This window comes from Schistocerca nitens, chromosome 2 (genome assembly GCF_023898315.1).
Source record: "Schistocerca nitens isolate TAMUIC-IGC-003100 chromosome 2, iqSchNite1.1, whole genome shotgun sequence".
NCBI lineage: Eukaryota > Metazoa > Arthropoda > Insecta > Orthoptera > Acrididae > Schistocerca > Schistocerca nitens.
Window position 1 is genome coordinate 1,017,243,100 of NC_064615.1, and position 23,069 is coordinate 1,017,266,168.

A 23,069-nucleotide genomic window follows, 5' to 3' on the forward strand; every position below is an offset into this window, starting at 1 on the left:
CTGTAACGCAAAAACAGATTGCCTATTTCGTTAATCAGATATAAAAGTAAATAAATACAAACTTGAATCTTATGGCTGACTTTTATGCCGCTAAGTGGCACTAGTGTCTTGGCAGCTGTCAGGTGGTAACAATTTTCTGTGCAGTGAGTGTCGCGAATGTATATGTTAGACTGCCGCAATTCTGCATAGCCGTCAGTTTAGTAGCTGGTACAAATACAGACTACTTTACAAATGAGGGCTCCAGGTACTTACGGCTCTACTACGTGCCATAGCCTTCAGTGCGTAACGCGAAAGAGAAAATCTGCCTTATGGGAAAAAAATGATATTTAACAATCAGCTGAGAAATACGTAGCCTTTCGACGTGGGCCACGATTTTTTGTTCTCCATACTGGAAGTTTTGGTAGGTACATATAGTTTATTTTTAGTTAAATCTGAGTATCCAACGTTTCCCAGGTATGCATTCATTCTAATCTTCCATTAGTCCATCTCCTCTTTCCCCCTCTCTCTGTCCATCTCCTCCTCCACCTCCTCTACCCATCCCTTCCTGCCTCTGCTCTGTCCATCTCGTCCTCCCCCCTATATGTCAATCACCTCCTCCCCCTATGTATTCTTCTCATTCCCTGTAGGCTTATCTCCTCCTTCTTCTTCACTTCACCTATCTCCTCCTTACGCATTTGACTAGCCATCTCCTCCTCCCCTCTCTGTCCATTTCCCCTTCTCCACTTTCTATCCATCTCCTCCTCTTTCCTTTCTCTCTCCATCTCCTTCTCTTCCCTCTCTTGTCCATCTCCTCCTCTTTCCTTTCTGTCCTCCTGCTCCTGCCCCCTCTGCCAAAATCCTTTCACCTCTGCCCATTACCTCTTTGCCCTCTAAGTCCTCTTCTCACCCCCATTTGTTTGTTCATCACCTCCTCGACCCTCATTCTATAAATCCGTCCCTCTTTCCTGCTTTCTGCCCATCTCCATCTCTCACCTTTCTCTGTAAATCTTTTTCAGTTTCCTTTCTCTGTCCATCTCCTCCTCATCCCACTCTTTCCATCCATCTACCCCTTTCTGTGTCCAGTAGCTCCTCTATGTCCCTCTCTGTCAATCTCTTCCCCTTTCCTCTCTCTGTCCACTTCCTCATTCCTGTCTCTGCCCATCTCTTCCATTCTATCTCCCCCTGTTTCTGTCTTCTTTCTCTTTTCTGTCTGTTTCCTGCTCCCCCTCGCTCTGTTTGAAAGTCACAGAGAACAAAGCGAAGTCGTATTACGTATTAATTACTTTGAGTTTCCCAACTGAATTCATTTCACCTGTACAATGGGCAACCTATTTACTTTTGTGACCTCCGATCATTTAATTGCTGAAGACTGTAAAACATAACCTCTAAATAGAAAAAAAATGTTCAGTATGTATCTGAAGTAAGCACAGTAACTGCAGGCACAGTAGTTGCCATGCTAGGGTGGTTAAAATATTTAGACAAATGCTACAGGGCACATGCAAAGCCTGTTTTCACGTATGGTGTTCACAAAAGATATATGAGACCTTCCTACTGCAATGGGACATGTGAAGCATCCTTCGAAACCCACACCAAATTGCATTCGTGGTCGTTCTGCAACTACGCTGTTCCCCCGTTGTTGGCGTTCATAACAGCCACGACAAAATTAACCGCTCCATAGAGCGTAGTGCGTTAATTGAACTTGTTCCGTGCAGCACACCGAGTTCCCGGGTGCCGTCCAACCGTGTATCAGTAACGGTACACTGACGCAACAGCTCGTAACTAAATCAGTAATAGTGCTAGCGGTCGAGTACGCAGCGAACGTGTACCATTATTTATTTAATATTCAAGGTAGCTCGTGTAATAGCTTTGCCTCTCCTTCACACGCTCGTCATTAACCCATGGTTCTTGGGGAAGATGACTAGTGAAAGGTACTGCATCATAAGGTTTACGCAGTGGATATCAGTCCAGCAGCGCAGTGAGTTTTGTTGCGACTTGCGAATGAACAGTTTCTATTATGTGCAGCTGCATAAAGTATTGTTACAAAAGCAGCATTCTATTTGTTCTTTAAGGAAAACTGAGCCAAACTCCGTCCGAACAGCTCTTAGAGGGCCTATCGGTATCGACCGGCCGCCGTATTATTCTCAGCCATCAGGCGTCACGGAATGCGGATATGGAGGGACGCGTAGTCTGTACAGCGCTCTCCCGGCCGAGGCCATGGTCAAACTATAAAAGTCTCCCCTGACGTTTCGACTGCGGGAGACATCGTTCGAGGTAAAGCTTCGAACTGCCCGGAAGTTTTAAGTGAAGACAATATCGGCCGTGAAAGCCTACATTCCATGACTTACGTTTGTTTTCTTTAATTATGTAACTTACTTGTACGAACGTGGAAAGTTCTATGATTTACATCTGATTAACGTCTAAAGGATAAATATGTTCACTTCACAAACCAAGGTATTGTCTGTTGCCACCGTTCGGTTACGTTTGAAATGAAACGTTTATCGTACTAATTGAAATCAGCACTGGAAGTAAAAGTTATCAAGAAAGTCATAATTGCTCAAAACATTAGCAATTTTGTTTTTGTTTTAATTCTGAAAGGCGTAAGCAATATTATGTTTCCCTACTCACGGACCATTTTTGCGCTGTCACACACATTATGAAACAGTATCGTGTCTTTACCCGTCACTGTAACAGACTTGTTGCATTGTGTACACACATTGAATCTGCATACATGACACATTGCTGTCAGAGATCCTCTGCGAAAAGTGATCAAACAACAAATTTGTTCAAAAGTAGGACAATAACAGAAAATGCATATTACAGCATAAAATCAGGACGAGAAGACTAGATGAGATTCATTGATTACTATTTTTTTCGTATATGCATAATGCTGAAAAGCTGTGGAAAGAGTTTGGAAATTTGAGGCTTTTAAATGGAACAGAAGAAACACTTCAGTTGATTGATGAAAGGAGGAAGTACAAACATGTTCCGGGAAAATCAGGAATACAGAAATACAAGTCGCTGAGGAATGAAATAAATAGGAAGTGCAGGGAAGCAAAGACGAAATGGCTGCAGGAAAAATGTGAAGACATCGAAAAAGATATGCTTGTCGGAAGGACAGACTTAGCATACAGGAAAGTCCAAACAACCTTTGGTGACATTAAAAGCAACGGTGGTAACATTACGAGTGCAACGGGAATTCCACTGTTAAATACGGAGGAGAGAGCAGATAGGTGAAAGACTACACTGAAAGCCTCTATGAGGGTGAACATTTGTCTGATGTGATAGAAGAAGAAACAGGAGTCGATTTAGAAGAGATAGGGGATCCAGTATTAGAATCGGAAATTAAAAGAGCTTTGGAGGACTTACGGTCAAACAAGGCAGAAGGGATAAATAACATTCCATCAGAATTTCTAAAATCATTGGGAGAAGTGGCAACAAAACGACTATTCACGTTGGTGTGTAGAATATATGAGTCTGGCGATATACCATCTGACTTTCGGAAAAGCATCATGCACACAATTCCGAAGACGGCAAGTGCTGACAAGTGCGAGAATTATCGCACAATCAGCTTAACAGCTCATGCATCGAAGCTGCTAACAAGAATAGTATACAGAAGAATGGAAAAGAAAATTGAGAATGCGCTAGGTGACGATCAGTTTGGCTTTAGGAAAAGTAAAGGGACGAGAGAGGCAATTCTGACGTTACGGCTAATAATGGAAGCTAGGCTAAAGAAAAATCAAGACACTTTCATAGGATTTGTCGACCTGGAAAAAGCGTTCGACAATATAAAATGGTGCAAGCTGTTCGAGATTCCGAAAAAAGTAGGGGTAAGCTATAGGGAGACACGGGTCATATACAATATGTACAACAACCAAGAGGGAATAATAAGAGTGGACGATCAAGAACGAAGTGCTCGTATTCAGAAGGGTTAAGACAAGGCTGTAGCCTTTCGCCCCTACTCTTCAATCTGTACATCGAGGAAGCAATGATGGAAATAAAAGAAAGGTTCAGGAGTGGAATTAACATAAAAGGTGAAAGGATATCAATGATACGATTCGCTGATGACATTGCTATCCTGAGTGAAAGTGAAGAAGAATTAAATGATCTGCTGAACGGAATGAACAGTCTAATGAGTACACAGTATGGTTTGAGAGTCAATCGGAAAAAGACGACGGTAATAAGAAGTAGTAGAAATGAGAACAGAGAGAAACTTAACATCAGGATTGATGGTCACGAAGTCAATGAAGGTAAGGAATTCTGCTACCTAGGCAGTAAAATAACCAATGACGGACGGAGCAAGGAGGACATCAAAAGTAGATTCGCTATGGCAAAAAAGGCATTTCTGGCCAAGAGAAGTCTACTAATATCAAATATCGGCCTTAATTTGAGGAAGAAATTTCTGAGGATGTACGTCTGGAGTACAGCATTGTATGGTAGTGAAACATGGATTGTGGGAAAACCGGAACAGAAGAGAATCGAAGTATTTGAGATGTGGTGCTATAGACGAATGTTGAAAATTAGGTGGACTGATAAGGTAAGGAATGAGGAGGTTCTACGCAGAATCGGAGAGGAAAGGAATATGTGGAAAACACTGATAAGGAGAAGGGACAGGATGATAGGACATCTGCTAAGACATGAGGGAATGACTTCCATGGTACTAGAGTGAGCTGTAGAGGGCAAAAACTGTAGAGAAAGACAGAGATTGGAATACGTCAAACAAATAATTGAGGACGTAGGTTGCAAGTGCTACTCTGAGATGAAGAGGTTAGCACAGGAAAGGAATTCGTGGCGGGCCGCATCAAACCAGTCAGTAGACTGATGACCAAAAAAAAATGGATGTGTAATTAATACGGTTCTATGTAAGACTTCTCAATTCACAGTGTCATAGAGGAAATTTAATATCTTCTCGCTTATTGATAAAAAAACTAATTCTGAATTTACTCGGAGATTTCGTTTCTAGAGGTCATCAAATAATAGTACATCTACTGGATTGGGGTCTAGAATCATTTGAACGATAAGGTAAAATGAATTAGCTTCTATACTCTACATACTGCTCGTATTTTAATTTGAAACTTTTACGATGACGGTGGTAGCTAGGGAAGCAACCTGCTCACAAAATTACTGGACCACGTGCGTATTTGCGTATGAGTCTGATATAGATTCAAGGAGAGCAAGTAACGAGAGAACAACTCTTATGAAAGTAAATTATAACCTTACTATGAAATAAAGAAAAATTCGGAGTAGGTATTAAAATTCATGGAGAAGAAGTAAAAACTTTGAGGTTCGCCGATGACATTGTAAATCTGTCAGAGACAGCAAAGGACTTGGAAGAGCAGTTGAACGGAATGGACAGTGTCTTGAAAGGAGGATGTAAGATGAACATCAACATAAGCAAAACGAGGATAATGGAATGTAGTCAAATTAAATCGGGTGATGCTGAGGGGATTAGATTAGGAAATGAGACACTTAAAGTAGTAAAGGAGTTCTGCTATTTAGGAAGTAAAATAACTGATGATGGTCGAAGTAGAGAGGATATAAAATGTAGACTGGCAATGGCAAGGAAATCGTTTCTGAAGAAGAGAAATTTGTTAACATCGAGTATAGATTTAAGTGTCAGGAAGTCGTTTCTGAAAGTATTTGTATGGAGTGTAGCCATGTATGGAAGTGAAACATGGACGATAACCAGTTTGGACAAGAAGAGAATAGAAGCTTTCGAAATGTGGTGCTACAGAAGAATGCTGAAGATAAGGTGGGTAGATCACGTAACTAATGAGGAGGTATTGAATAGGATTGGGGAGAAGAGAAGTTTGTGGCACAACTTGACTAGAAGAAGGGATCGGTTGGTAGGACATGTTTTGAGGCATCAATGGATCACAAATTTAGCATTGGAGGGCAGCGTGGAGGGTAAAAATCGTAGAGGGAGACCAAGAGATGAATACACTAAGCAGATTCAGAAGGATGTAGGTTGCAGTAGGTACTGGGAGATGAAGAAGCTTGCACAGGATAGAGTAGCATGGAGAGCTGCATCAAACCAGTCTCAGGACTGAAGACCACAACAACAACAACATGAAATAAACGCAAAATCATAATCTAAATAAAAACAGTCTATTCCAAAGTGCGTATCTTTCCATCTCAGTGAAGCCAAGTTTTGATGCTGGCTAATAGTCCCTTGCCAAAGTCTGTACCGGGCAAGGTGGCGCAGTGGTTAGCACACTGGACTCGCATTCGGGAGGACGAAGGTTCAATCCCGCGTCCGACCATCCTGATTTAGGTTTTCTGTGTTTTCCCTAAATCGCGCCAGGCTAATGCCGGGATGGTTCCTTTGAAAGGTCATGGCCGACTTCCTTCCCCATCCTTCCCTAATCCGGTGAGACCGATGACCTCGCTGTTTGGTCTCTTCCCCCAAATCAACAACCCAAAGTCTGTGCATGTAACAGGTATGTATTGTCTTTGGCATGCTCCCAAGAAGTTCGACTAGACATTGCTGCTCAAACACGAACCAGTTTTCGACGGAGGTTGTTTTAAGGGCATCCAGTGTGTCGTGGCAGTTCCTAAAACGACACAGAGCAAAATTTAACTTGTGTGAAGGATACTCAATCGCTACATGCCAACAAATACCTCATTTCATTAGATTCGTTTGATTTCCGTCTCCGTGACAAGAGAATTTACTTGTTTGCTGAGAGTGCATGCACGTGTGTTATCATCTTGGAAGAGGAACTCATCACCGAAGCAAGGTTAGAGGAATTTGTCACGATACTGCACACAATGTCTCAAATTACCTTCGACAGTGATGAGAGACGTCTGACATATACTATCCGATCAAATGTATCCGAATACCATTATATAATGCGTAACTGACCATTAGAAGCAGCTAGAGGTGGACCCACCAGAATAAAAGGAGGCGCGTTGTTCGGTCCGGAAAGAAAAAGTAATGGCAGAACGGGTCGGTCAGGAGAATAACAAATACTTCAGGAACATTTCCGTCTTTATGAGCCTGCCCAACCTTATTATGAAGTGGAAACACGAAGGAACAACCACAGCTAAACCGACAACAGGCAAATCTCGTGTACGGAAGGGACCGTCAAGTATTGAGTGGAATAGTTGCATAAAAAAAAGCCCATGAAATGAGTGCAAGGGATCACTCCTACTTTCGATAATCTTACCAGCAGTCCAGCAGCACAGGGAGTAAAAAAAGAGCGGGGTACAATCCTCGAGCATCTCGTAATAAACCAGTTGTTTCTGTAGCCGACGCCAACCGGCGCTTGATGTGATGTAAAGACCGAAACGAATTATGTGGAGTGATGAATCGCGCTGTGTGTACGGCTGGTCCCGGCGGAGGTTCGAGTCCTCCCTCGGGCATGGGTGTGAGTGTGTTTGTCCTTAGGATAATTTAGGTTACGTAGCGTGTAAGCTTAGGGACTGTTGACCTTAGCAGTTAAGTCCCATAAGATTTCACACACATTTGAACATTTTTTTGAATCGCGCTGTACCCTGTGGAAACCCGATGGACTCTTTTGAGTCTGACGAATGCCCACAGAACGTCACCTGCTGTCATATGTAGTGCTTACAGTGAAGCACGAAGGTGGTGGACTCACGGTGTGGGGTTGTTTTCTGTGCTTTGGGTGTGGTCCGCTTACTGCGCTCAGGAAAACGCTAAATGCGGAAGGATATGAACACATTTTGCACTGTGCATAGTAAAGGAACTATTCGGGGATGGTGAATGTGTCAGCGTGACAATACACCCCATCATAAAACAGCATTTCTGAAATGGCTTGGGCTACTCAGAGTTCCTAACTCAACGAAAAACAGCAACGGTTTAGTTGGACGTCACCAGACCCCAGCGTACAAGATCAGTACATTCTCTCGTTTCGGCTCTTAAGAAAGAATGAACTGCCATTCCTTCACAGACATTCAGACACCTTCCTGCACTGAAGAGCCAAAGAAACTGGTACACCTGCCTAATACCGTGTAGAGCCCCCGACGCAGAAGCGCCGAAATACGATGTGGCATGGCCTCAACTAAAGTCTGAAGTAGCTCTCGAGGGAATTGACACCGCGAATCCTGCGGGGCTACCCATAAATCCGTAAGAGTACGAGGAGATGGAGATCGCTTCTGGACAGCACGTTGCAAGGCATCCCAGATATGCTCAATAATGTTCAGGTCGGAGGAGTTTGGTGTCCTGCAGAAGTGTTTCACCTCAGAAGAATGTTCCTGGAGCCTCTCAGTAGCTAGACGTGTGGGATGTCGCATTGTCCTGCTGGAATTGCCCAAGTTCGTCGGAATGCACAGTGGACATGTATGAATGGAGGTTATCAGACAAGATGCTTTCATACGTGGCATCTGCCAGAGTCGTATTCAGGCGTATCATGGGTACCATATCACTCCAATTGCACCATTATAGAGCCTCCACCAGCTCGAACAGTTACGTGCTGATATGAAGGGTCCATGGATTCATGACCTTGTCTCCATACCCATACACGTCCACCCGCTCGATAGAATTTGAAACGAGATTCGTCCGACCATTCATCAACAGTCTAATGTCGGTGTTAACGGGCCCAGCAGAGGCGTAAAGCTTTGTGTCGTGCAGTCATCATGGGTACACGAATGGGATTTCGGCTCCGACAGCCAGTATCATTGATGTTTCGTTGAATGGTTCACCTGCTGACACTTGCTGATGGCCTAGCACTGAAGTCTGCAGCAATATGAGGAAGTGTTGCAGTTCTGTCACGCTGAACGATTCTCTTCAGTCATCGTTGCTCCCGGTCTAGCAGGATCTTTTTCCTGCCGCAGCGATGGCGGAGATTTGATGTTTTATCTGACTCCTGATATTCACGGTACACTTGTGAAATGATCGTACGGGATAATCCCCGCTTCATCGCTACCTCGGAGATGCTGTGTCCCATCACTCGTGCACCGGCTGTAACACCACGTTAAAACTCACTTAAATCTTTATGACCTGCCATTGCAGCAGTTACTGATTTAATAACTGCGGCGGACACTTGTCTTATATAGATCGCAGCATCGTATTCTGCCTGTTTACATATCTCTGTACTTGAACATGCATACCCGTACCAGTTCCTCTGGTGCTTTAGTGTAAAAGCGTCGCCAGAAAAGCTAAAGATGACAAACAGGTGAAGTGTGGACATACCTTGTGTTAGTGTCCAGTAATAGGAGTCTTTATACTTTCGGTCATATGCTGTATGTACGTGATACCCGTCCAAACCATAATTGACCAACGTCCCTGCTGATCCCACGGGACTCCAAGTACGAGGCTGCTTCCACACGCTTGTTATGGCCTTCAACAGGCGTCAGACAAATCCAGCACTTATCAGTGAAGACAACCAGACGCCACCGATCCCACTTCCATTACAAGCTATTCCTTACCCACGTTTACTTCCAGCACTATCGATACCACAGAAACAGGACAGAATCAGATATGTGAATTCATCGTATTTATCCTCAAAATAATGATGCATACATTATAATGTGCGCTACGATAAACGATGAGCCACTTGTAAGTACTCCACGAACACCTATTAATATTGTTAGCGACTTTCTCTTCCATATTATTGCCAGCTCGACATCATGTAGGTGTTTCCCCAGAACTGCAAAGTTGCGGGTTCCGATTCTGGTTTGGCACAGTGTTCGAGGCTGCCAGGAATTTTGACCCATTTATTTCACTGCTACCGTTTTAAAATGTCGCTACAAATAGGGGTTGCTTTAGCATCTATAGAATTCAGGTTAATTAACAGTAGAACGTTAAAATGTCAATGAAAAATATTCAGACGTGAAATGAGGTTTCTTGTCTCTCTTAGGTACTATTTCTGGTATGTCTGCCTCATTGACCCGTTCTTCAATAGAGCACTTTCGCCCTCATTAATTAATTGAATTCTGGATCAGAAACCATAGGCCGTCTTTAGAAGTCTTTAGACAGCTTCACTGCGTCAGTTCTTTGACACTACAAATATTATTATCAGAGAAATTCATTGTTTGCCTCTAAAGAATGAAGATAATGGCGTCGGCATTAACTTCCTCAAACAGACAAATACTTTCGTCGTCTGGGCGACCCAGTTCTTTACGTGTTCTATGGCCTCAGCCTCGAATTATGTCGCTTCCGATAAGGGCAACGATTTCACTTACGAAATTCTCATGTTACGATTTCGTATTCCGTTATTCATCATCTTTGCCTGTTGTTATTTATATGCTAGGCAGTCCGTCTCACCGTCTTGATTCTAATTTCATAATCTTGTTAATTTTAATGAGAGTGGCATTGTGATTGTTTAATCATAGTATTACGATCCGTTACATTTTTACATATGTTCTGAACATAGACCTACTGACAGACTTAACTTGTTAAAGATCCTCTGCCGAAAAGAATTTAATTGGTAGGTATTTACGTGTCTCGTCTCTGTCATCGTTTTAATAGTCCCCATCAGTATATATGCATGGGTGTAAAAAAAATAAAATAAAATAAAAATATATCTCTCTTGAGTATGGCCAGGAAACCAGCCGTTTCGGTGGAAGAATAATTATGTACTCTTCTTTTCGTCTATTGGCAACAGAGCAGCAAACGAAGTTAACGTTCTGTCACGTATGTTATCTCTTTCTCCACAAGCTACCTATAGCACGTGCAAGATATAAAAATACCTCATTAAGATCTATTGTATTCATTTCAGATGTTTCTGCACGGCCATTTCCTGTCTGATAATGAAGCTATACCGCGAAATCTGTTGCAATATTAAATAATTTGAACAAGTTAATTAACACTGATTGTGAATAGTAGCAGTCTCACAAAAAAACCGGTTTACAAAAATAAAGAGATACATCTAAAACAACTAAAGAACACATGTTTAATGTACCTGATTATAAATCTCGGAAGACCTTGCCAACTGTAGCAGCAGTCTGCTACACGTACTTGGGGATCTGTATGCTTTTTTCAAGAGAACCGAGCCTCACAGGTTCTGGCTTTCAGCTGAATAAATCATTGTTACAGAAACGTATCATCTACAGTTTTATCTGATCTTGATGAAATTTTGTACACTTTACCTTCAAGACAGGAGGAAGCTCACTGTCTACGTAAGATTTCGTAATTTGACTTGAAATAAATATATATGTAATATATAAAGGGGAAAGGTTGTTACCAAAAATCTCTAAAATTTCTTGGTCGATTTACGTCAGATTTCTACATTTAGATGGAACAGTTAAGAAAATTAGCGAAAAATTAAATGTCAAACGAAACGTATAATGGTAAAGTAACGTTAATTCCTATAGCGAGAGTAATCTGTAACGAGAATGTCGTCTTGTTTATCGATTAGCTGCCGATGTTACATATGATGTATACCTTGTAATATATTTTGGTCCATTTCTGACATTTAATTTTATTGTTAAAACCCACAGCGCCATATAAACGCAAAGAAAGGTCGAGGATATAGTACCGACAAAAGTCACTAGATAGCGGGCCAATCAAAAGATCGAAGAGAATCCGAGATTTGCCGAAATGTCACGTAAATTATTCGAACAGTTCGAGTCGTTCTCAAACACAGCCCGATTTGAAACAGTAAAAATTAGGCTGCAACAATAGATGATGACTTCTCTATAAACACAATGAAACACTTATCGCAAAATGCAACAACAGATGACGCAACTAGTCATCTTTTCATACAGGTAATGACTTTTTCATTCGTAGCATTCCGTCGACAGACTGTGGTTCAGATATACTCTTCGATTTAAAGTCATTGAAATTTCCCATGACGCTTGCATTCGCTATGAGTATTAACAAGACACAAGACCAATCACTTTGTTTGGCAGAAATTAAACACCTCGGGCAACACCAGGCATTACAGCTGGTAAGAAATAATCTTTCTGTCGAGGATGGGGCGTTAGGTAGGGGGTACAAGTTCGGACTGGGGAAGAATATGGAGGGAAATCAACCGTCCTCTCTGGAAGGAAACGTCCCGGCATTTGCGTTAAGCGATTCAGGGAAATCACGGGAAACCTCTACCTGGATATCAGGACGGTGATCTGCACCGACGTCCTCGCGAATACAAGTCTAGTGCCTTCCTCTGCTCCAAATCGCTCGGTGTTTCGTAGGTACAGCTCGTCCACTTGCAGAGATATTCACAGTTCTGAGAGTGAGTTGATCGTCTATCGAGGTGATAGGTCTGCCCGAGAAAAGTTGCATTATCTCTGATAGAAGCGTATAGATGGAAAGAGCACACTGTATGTCTCTATGAGTGGTAGTATTTCTCTAATGACGTGATAGAAGAAGAAATTGGAGTCTGCATGGAAGCGTTAGCGGGTCCAGTTAAAATTGAAAAGCGCTCTGGAAGGTTTTCTGGAAGCTTTGAGATCAAATAAGGCGGATAGGATAAATGACATTCCGTCGGAATTTCTAAAGTTATTGAGGGACGTGGTGAAACATCCCCTTAGAAAAAAGTTATGAATGACTGTGCTGATAAACCTATTACGTTATTTGATTTTAAAATAGCTGAGCAAAACTGAACGTACTCAGACATTTCTCTCTTTACTTATTCTGGTCATCACTAAACTGTCAAACAATATTTTTAGCTCAACGCAATCTGACTTTTAATAATCCCTACAAAAGAATGGCCCTGACTACCATTAACGTATACCTTGCACAAATCACTTACCTCACAAAAATCTTCGTTACTCAAGCTACTGCAATACAGCGAGCGCCAATACTGCCAGCTAAATAAAAGAATCTAACTACTGAAGGAACTAAGTACTGATAGGCATAGTTAGCAAATGAAAGATTTTGATGGAGAACAAACAATGTATTTATATTAATAGTGTTAAAATGGTATAATATACCGTATATAGCAGTTCATGACATCCAGTTTTACAAATTTCCTTTTTCTGACGGACACTCGTCCAATCGTCCGCTCTCAAAATTCTGCCATCTCTCTCCCCACATCCACCATTGCTGGCGGCTAACCTCCAACTGCGCAACGCTATGCGCCGTTCACATCCAACTGCCCAACACTACAATAGCGAATGTTCCAACAATGCCAACAAGCCACAGATTGCACACAGTGATTTTCATACAGAGCGCTACGTGGCGTTGCCAACATAAAAACCTAAACAGCCTACTTACAACGGTAAGCAAATGATTATCCAGGTTGGTGTGTAAAACATTTTGAGCCTGAAGCTGTACCATCAGACTTTCGGAAACATACCATCCACTCAATTCCGAAGATAGCAAGGACAGATAAGAACGAGAATTATCACTCTGCTAGCTTAGCAGGTTATGAATCCAAGCTTGCGACAAAATAATATACAGAACAACGGAAACGAGAACTGAGAACCTGTTAGATGGTGATCAGTTTGGCTTTAGGAAAGATACGGACACCAGAAGGGCGCATCTTCATATTTTTGCGGCGCAAAAATAATTCCATAAAATTTCGGGCGTGCAGCTGCATAAATTCGACTTCTTCTTCTAATATTTCGCCTTAATACCGTCCAGCCATCTTCAGTGATCTCTACTGGGTGGTGTTCAGTCGAAATATTAGAAGAAGAAGTCGAATTTATGCAGCTGCACGCCTGAAATTTGATGGAACCAGAGAGGCGGTTCTGACGTTGCGTTTAATACCGGAGGCAAGATTAAAAATAATCAAAAACAAGCTTTTTTTCTCCGTTTCCCTTCGAATGGAATTGGAGGCGTTAGTGCGTTTTCCGTAGTTCTGTAGACTTTTAGCCACTGTGCAATGATACAGTATTGCCTGAGGTACCCATTCTAGGAGATTGTCTACACGTCGCACTATATTAACTCCATACATCGAAGCCAACCCCCTTATATACTAAGAAGGTTTTCGAACATGTAGAAATTGCTGCGATCAAGTGCTCTCCCTGACAAACTGTATTGAGAAAGGCTTCCAAATCAAGATCACAACCGGTCTGTTACTCATAGATCTTACAGTATGGGTTGAAAGGGTAGTCCATTTAAGCTGATAAGAGTTATCATATGCAGACAGATTAAAACGATACACATAAACATGTTAAGAGACAGGAAAGTAAAAGATTCACTTCATGGAATGATGCCCTGCCATAGAGTTCAACACTATTAGCCATTGTTTCCAGTCTGTGTATTGCCGACAAGCCACACACCAGATGAAGTAAATCTGCGTACGAGGATGACCTGGCCACCGCATATCAAAGTAAAAATTTGAACGACCTCGACAAAGTGTTGACTGCATTCTTGGGGGTACTGATAATGCACCTTAACTGATAATGCACCTCTCAGGCATGAGATTGGAACTGAAATGAGATGGCACTCCAACATTATAACTCACATCTACAAAATACAAAACGAACACTAAAATCCCATAGTACCTTCCTGTCGAAACTATGAGAAGCGACATGTGGTTGTGGAGCGAGCACATTCAGCACTTCAGCAATAGCCTTGTCTACAGCGTGGCTGAAACACGTTCTCCAGTCTGGTTGAAAACTGCACGCGTAACTGAAGTAGACGAGCAACTGAAGGATACAATAAATGATAATACGAGGGTTGTTCAGAAAGTTAGTTCCGATCGGTCGCGAAATGGAAACCACAGTGAAAACCAGAAACGTTTTACTTGAAACAGTTACGTACATCTTCCACCTACTTCTCTACATAGTCGCCGCTCCAACTTCGAGTTTTGTCGTACTGTTGTATCAACTTTCCAGTATCCTCGTCATAGAAAGCAGCCATCTGTGCTTTCGGCCAGTTATCTGCAATGGTCTGTAGCTCGCTGTCTGTGGAAAAATTTTGTCTTCGTAGGCAGCGGTTCTTGTGAGCAGAGATAGGACTCCGGGGGAGCCAATTACGGACTGTACTGTGGGTGATCAAGCACTTCTAATCAGAAACGCTGCAGGAGCGTCTTCATTGCCCCTGCAGTGTGCGGCCGAGAATTGGCATGAAGAAAGAACTGCTCGACAGTTGTGTTATGTGGGCTGCATGACACAGGCGAAATCTCTAACCAGGCGCTCATACTTGGCGGGAGACGCTATTCCCTACGCATCTTTACGTGCTCACTGTTCACTCAGAACTGAAAAGAGCGACGCGACACGATCGACTGGCATATTAGGGAGACTGCCCAACATGTCTGTGCAAAGTTTTAACGGATTTTGCCAGTGGTTTCCATTTCGCGCTCGATCGGAACTTACTTTCTGAACAACCCTCGTAACTATAACGGTCAAGTCCACGCCATGTCCCTGTGTCTCCCTGAAATTAGGCGACCATAATTAATCAGAAGATCATGCAACAAAATCCTAGACAAGCTAAAATCCTTACACACCGATACTAGTCCGTACAAGCAGTCTTAAATCCAGATCACTTAACGAAGAACTGCAAGACTCGACTCCAAGACGTTTGGGAAGAACTGTGGACTGTAAGCAAGCGGACGTAAAAACCAAAATTTTCTGGGCGATCCCCACAAGAAGATAGATAGAGTCAGCCCCCCGAGGGAACTGTTCACAGCTTTGAACCGCGTCCGAACGAGTGTTGGTAGACGTAAAAACCCTGATGAACAAATAGGCCCTATCAGGAAATCTAATCAATGGACCATTTACTTGTGTGTGAAGGGCATGGCTATGAGGGTGAAGTTAGGACAAGCATGGACTCCCTGACGCTGCCACAGTGTGCCTCGAGAATATTCGCAACGTTGTGTAGTGTAACAAGAAGATTAGTAAGTGATACTGTAATTCAGTACATAGCAGTGACAACATTGCAATTAAAAAATGTTGCGATGATAGCTCTTGTTAATGCCGAAAGAGTAAGTAAGACACCATTAAAGGATTTGTAGTCCTATGAAAAATTTTCAGTAAAGTAAAGTGGAACAAGATGTCCGAAACGGTGAAAAATAGGCTTAAGCCGTAGGGAAAGACGGATGATATGCAATACGTACAGGAACCAAAGGGGACAATAAGAGTGGAAGTCCAAGAACAAAGTGCCAGGATTAAAAAGGCCTTAAGACGGGATGAAGTCTTTCCGCCTTACTGTTCCATGTATACATCGACGAAGCAATGACAGGAATGAAAGGAAGGTTGAAGAGTGGGATTAAAATTCATGATGAAAGGATATTATTGAAGAAATTCGCCGACGACGTTGCTACCCTCAGTGAAAGAGAAGAAGAATTACAAGATACGTGGAATTGAATTAAGAGGCTAATGAGTACAGAATACAGATTGAGAGTAACTCGAAGAAAGACGAAAGTAATGAGAAGTACCAGAAATGAGAACAGTCAGAAACTAACCATCAGGGTTGGTGATAGCGAAGTAGATGAAGTTAAGGAATTCTGCTGCCAAGGCAGATAAATAACACATTCTGGATGGCTAAAAGAGCATTCCTGTGCAAGAGCAATCTACTATTATCAAACTTCGGCCTTAATCTGAGGAAGAAATTTCAGAAAACGTACGTTGGGAGTACAGCAATGTATGGTAGTGAATCATGGACTGCGGGAAAACCGGAACAGAAGAAAATCGGAGCATTTGAGATGTGATGCTACAGACGAATGTTGGAAATCACGTGGACTGAAAAGGAATGAGGTGGTTATCAGAAGAATCGGCGACGAAAGGAACGTATGGAAAATACTGACAAGAAGAAGGTATAGGATGATAGGACATGTGTTAAGACAGGGAATAACTACAATAGGTACTGGAGGGAGTTGTAAAGGGTCAAAACTCTATGGGAAGACACAGATTGGAATACATCCAAGAAACAGCTGAGGTCAATATGTGAAAATACTATTCAGAGATGATCATATTTCAAACAAATGCACTATCCACTCGAATTATGTTTAACTTGAAGGAATTTCAATTCAGAAATTCTTTTCATTAAGAAATTTTTGTATTTCTGTATATGACTACTGGCCATGTCGACCAATGCATTAAATTGTTTATGGGAGTCAAATTACCACCACTTGTCTTAAGATATTCTATGATTTGTCACGCCTCTTCTTTACTGGGATGGGTCGGAGGGCCGTACGAATTCTGATTACTCCTGTGATTGCACTTATTGTACGTAATAACGACTTGATTGTCGAAACACGATTTGAGCGTCCAAAATATTTGTAAGTATGGAAAACACAATGCCAAGTCGTTATATGTAAAAAAACAGTGAAGCAGATAGTTTCTTATTTCTTGCTCGTTACCGTGACCTAATGCCGAACTAATATATAGGGATCCGGGGGAGGGACGGGGGTTAAAGTACGCGAGGAGCAAGATTACACGTGAGTTTTGAGACGTTCACCATTCTCCCACCATGAAGTGCATACCTCGTCATGTCCCTAGTTCTACTTTGTAATGTCTTTGCGGCAGTCAGATGCTTACAGCTGTAAAAATGCGATAAGTCACTTTTGTACGGTTTTGATGTAAAATTTCGTGTGGAGCAAGCGTCAGGTGAACCTAAACAAATTTAAAAATTAGGTGTACTCGGTAGCCTAAGTGGTTGCTGTACTCTTCCAGTATCCTCCTTGATCTACATGATCTTAGTTGTGTGTGCTGTCTGTACACTGTCGTAAAAATACTGGGATGGGGTAAAAGTACGGAGGTCTAATGGGCTAGATGTTCGCAGTGCGTATTATTACCCCGTCACGAAACTGTTTGCAAAATCCGGCCCATCGTAAGCCAATCCTTGAGGTGGAATCTGCTGAAAAGAAAGTCCTTATTAGAAGTAGTAAAACGAGGTTGAAACTTTTTGCTGTTAAAAAACCTTAAAAGGAAGCATCGCTTCGTCGTCTGCGTGGGAGAGATATCTCTGGGTAACAATGGCTACGACCTGGACGTGAGGAAGAAGCTGATGTAGAGGATAGTTCTGTTGTAAGGACGGAAGAATTCGCGGTTGTAAAATTCCACGGAAAAAGTTCAACTTCGTATAGCTTTTACCTATTGAAGGTGGTTCGTTCTTCCAGTCATGGCTACGATGTAGCTTTTTGCAAGCGTCTCCCGAAATTTCGGGAAACAAACAAGGACGTTTCGCCAAAAATAAAAACTTTTATAAATACTTTCGAAATCAATTTATATATGCTCTGGATAGCCAATCTCGATTCTTTCTACTTTTACTATTTGTATTTAATGACTATAAAATTTCTTATTTTTAAATGGCTATTTTCTGTTCATTTACAGTGTTCCATTAGAGAATTTTTTTTTGTTTCATTGATATTAATAGCTGAGTCAATAAAGTTAGGCCCAGTAACCCTTGCTAGTCAACTAGTTGTAGTTTGTAAGGCTGCAATGCATAAAAGGCTGTTACTGATCGCAAAAAATACCGTTGACTTGATATTTTTTAAAAATAAAAGAATTTCTAGTTTGTTTTTCTCTGGCGCTGTCCAGAATGTGAAATTCTATGACAGGGTTTTTTGTGTAGACTGGCAGCCATTCTAATTTCTTTTTCTCTCGTAGCTTATTTGTAATCCTTTTGTTTTCTTCACTGTTAATCTTGCCTCAAGCCCACATACTCTTACCCTACAACATGGGGTAAGAGTACGTAAAATATATTTTGTTATCCTCGAATGCCAGAGGAATCAAATCAAACGGACCAGCTGAATAAGACTAGGAAATGGAGTTAGAATACTAATGATTGTCGATCGTCCTGTAAGACTGAAACGAAGTGAGCCTTTTTTTTTTTTCAAAAAATTACTTTCAGTTAACGTTCTATTACCTATAACTTCGATATACCATATATTTAATCCTTTTACAACGCCACATGGGTGACTGTGTTGATTGTTGTTGTGTTGATAGGAAAAAATAATTGTGAGATGAAGGTATTGTAAATGTTATTGTAATACATCATATGTTCGTTTTTCTCCTTTCCATACTGAATGGCAATGCCAAACTGAAACAAAACAAGAGAAACATAAGAAAGAAAGTAAGCCAAAGTCTGACAAAATAATAATAATAACAATAATAATAATGGGTCAGACCATGTAGTTTTTACAACGTTCAATTATATGCACATAGTTATGGGTTTTATGAAATGTATACCGGTTCTTTTCAGAATATCCCGTGTCTTAGACAAGGATTTGAATTTTTTTAAATTAAATACATATATTACGTTCTGGATTTAGTGATGCATGTATCTGCAAAAAAACAATGCATGGCAGTGTCCTGAATGTGAAATTCTATGAGTGTTTTTCTTGTAGAATGGCAGCCATTCTAAAACATTCAAACAGAAGATTATTAACTTTTGTAGTAATACATTACCAGCTTCTTGTAACGACTTAATTCATTTTTGTGAAATTTCAAAATGGTACCAGATTATCCCAAGAAAAATCCAGTTGATCGGGTAACAGAAATGTTAGCAAAATTAGGAACACTGTCCCCGTCACAACTGTTTTGTCACAGGTTAACCAAATTACTGGTGCTCTGTCTGAGAAGAAAGCTGAATAGAAAAGTTTAGATGTGGAACACACTGGCTGATCTGTGGAATTCTCATGCCAAATAACCCGAGTAGAAAAAATTGCAAGGGATCAAAGGAGAATAGTTACAGAACAATTTGGTGTTAAAAAGTAATAGTAGGTCAAATGGCCAAATAGCTAGAACGAAGAGACAAACAAATATCAGAGTTAATTTACGTAAATTTTCCCATTAAGAGGAATTTAAAAAGGAAGAAACACAAGTGTTTTTGAAGAATATGAACAAGGTATGGATAAATGTCTATGCGAAATTGTGCGACAGCAGATGAACGTAGTGATGTCGAGATTGAACATTTAAATAGACTAATTTGCGAAATTAGAGTTTCCACCGCTTCTGAATAAGGAGTAGTGTGAGTACGTAGTGCAAGAAATCACTGCCATCGAACAGGTCATGGCCGTGAAATGTTTTACTTACATGTAAGAAAATAAGTGTAACAGTTCCTACGCAGCTTCTTGGCAGATATCTACTGTACTTTCTATGAGGTACACAAGTATTTGGAAACGATGATGCCTTCAGAAGCAGCTGACTTCCAATTATCAGTTTACAGTCTGCCAAGGATACAGCACGTGGCTAACACATGCCAACACACCAAATGAGTCTTCGGTGAGGCCCATACTCGTGACAGAAAAAGACTGTTCTGAATTTTGGTTATAAGATAGGAATTAAGGTAACCACCTTTGAAAGACAACTGAGAGAGTCGCATGTACCCAGATTTGAGTGGATAAAGTAACTTAAGAAACGTATATAGGTCACCCAAGGGCAGTAGTGGAGAGACGTAGAGTCAGCGAGTAATCAGTAGTAATAGGGTAAACAGATTATCAACGAAGGTGCCAGTAACTTGGATGACGGCAGCCACTGAGAGAACAGTAGTTTGTCATCTACGGGAGTTCAGTACTACTTCAGGTGACGCAAGTACAACTAATAGGCCACAGAGACCGTCCTCTACCTTTTTCTCAATTAGCGATGTAGTATGGCTACGAAGTCTTTCGCGACGTATTTCTTGAGTAAAAATCTCTCGGTAGTAGATCTCATTTGCTGGTTGGATCGTCTGAGTTAGGCCAAGGGGCCAGTGAAATAATAACGAGGCAAATTGGCCATTGATACAGTAGACAGCAGAACAACTGGTAAAGACTGTAATTGTCTCTGAATAAAGTATCCCAGGTATCACATTTAACAGTGATTGTAACAAGAATTCAGGTTGCTCTCGTATGTTGATAGAGGGAAGCACATGTGGTGTAGGATGGAATCACAGTGAAACGTGTTTCGACAGTAAAATCTTGGTGTCAGGAGTAACTCACCTACTTGTATACTAATAGATTCGTCAGTCAGTCGCCTCACATATAAATATGTCTAAGAATAATAAAAAAATATTTTGACCAAGTTCTAGTCAACTTGCTACTTTGGCAGATCAACACCGCTGTCAAAGATCCGTCTCCATTCCCCAGCACTAACCCCAAAACATCCAAGGAGGTTTCTCTTCCGCGATTCTCTTATAAAGGTTGATTCAGGGAAAAAACAACGAACAATACTGTCGTCAGCGTCCTGACTGAGCCACACAGGCCGCATTAAATCTATATTGGTAGCTTTAATCTGTGCCGGGAAGTGACAAACAGGTTACAAACAAAATAACACATCTGCCGGATCAGAAAACGCAGCTGCTGTGTGGCAAAATTAACACCGCATCCCGCCATAGGGGTACATTTGTGCCACAAGGTACATTTGTGCCGCAATCTGGACGCATTAGTCAAGCAAATCCTAGTGCTTCAGTAGATAATGTCTCACTATTCAGCATAGGTACAGCTGCACTGATTGCGAATGCCATTAAGGAGCAGAACCTAATACGACATCAGCAGTTCAGTGTATTTACGCTCAACATAAAAAAAAAATGTATACCCTGTGAAATTCATACGAGTGTTCCAGGGAAATTTGCGTGTTTCAAGGAGCAAGGTGCAAAATATTTGCTTCGTAAGTTATTGTGCGCAAGGTTATTCAGCGCTCTGAACAGCAGAGGCTGAGGTTATTGTGAAACACATGGAGAAAGTAAATGGTTGTTCGCCCCAAGACTTTGATCACAGGTAGTGCAAGAATGCCTGCTTGAGGGTATGTCCAACCCTGAACCTTACAATGAGCTTCAAGGCGGCCTCTGGTACTTTGTTGAAAAATATATAAATAAGACTAAAACCTCTGACAAGGTCACTACAGACAAAAACAAAGTCTTTTGGTTTTTAAGTACAAGTTCCCTGTCCAAATATGGTAAATATTAGAGAAACAAAAGCACTAGACGATGATCCACAGCTATATTCTGCAAGCCAACTTATGGTGTGTCGCGGAAGGTACAATGTGTACCACTATAATCGTGTCATGTCCCAGTTCTTCCTGTTGCAGTCATGAATAGTTCGTGGAAAGTACGATTGCTGGTAAGTGTATGAGTGGGCTCGGTTCTCTCTAATCTTGTCTTCGTGGTTTTCTTGTGAGACATATTTAGGTGGAAGCAATATATTGGTTAACTCTCCTAGGAAAACTTCTCGGAACGTTCACAGTAAACCTGACTGTGATGCAGAATATTCCTCTTGCCGCATCTGCCCCTGGAATGGCTGAGCATCTCCATGAGCCTTTCATGCTTACTAAATTTTTGGTGACGCCATGTGCTGCTCTTCTTTGAATCTTCTGCGTTTTCTATAACAATCTCGTCTGGTACGCATCCCAAACTAAACTATATTTAAGTATAAGTCTAACGATGCTACTTCGTTTGTTGATGAACTCAATTTTTTGAGGATTCTTCCAGTGAACCTCAGTATGGCAACTGCTTTACTTACAATCAATTTTACGTGGTCGTTCCACTTCAGGTTGCTCTGTACACATACTCCTTGTAAGAGCTTGTAACGATACAATAATGGATTTTTCTGTCCATATATTATCAGTACGTAACATTAATTTATGTTGACGGTCAGCTGTCAATCACTGCACCAATCAATGACCCTCTGCAGGTATCCCTGCATTCGCTACAATTTTCTGGCGTTGTCTCATCTCTATACAGTAGCATCATCCGTTAGAAACTTTATGGGAGTTCCCACATTACTACTAGGACGTTTGTATACCTTGTGCAACGTAATTCTCCTGTAAAACTCCATTGGTGCATTCTCGAAGTTACATATGATGACTTCCCTCCGTTGAGAAAGACATGCAATGTTCTGTTTGCTAGAAACTCTTGAATCGAATAACGCAGTTTGTCTGATATTCGGTACACTCGTATTTTGTTCATTAGGTGGCTTTGGAGGACTTACGGTCAAATAAGGCAGAAGGGATAGATAACATTCCATCAGAATTTCCAAAATCATTGGGGGAAGTGGCAACAAAACGACTATTCACGTTGGTGTGTAGAATATATGAGTCTGGCGATATACCATCTGACTTTCGGAAAAGCATCATGCACACAATTCCGAAGACGGCAAGAGCTGACAAGTGCGAGAATTATCGCACAATCAGCTTAACAGCTCATGCATCGAAGCTGCTTACAAGAATAATATACAGAAGAATGGAAAAGAAAATTGAGAATGCGCTAGGTGACGATCAGTTTGGCTTTAGGAAAAGTAAAGGGACGAGAGAGGCAATTCTGACGTTACGGCTAATAATGGAAGCAAGACTAAAGAAAAATCAATACACTTTCATAGGATTTGTCG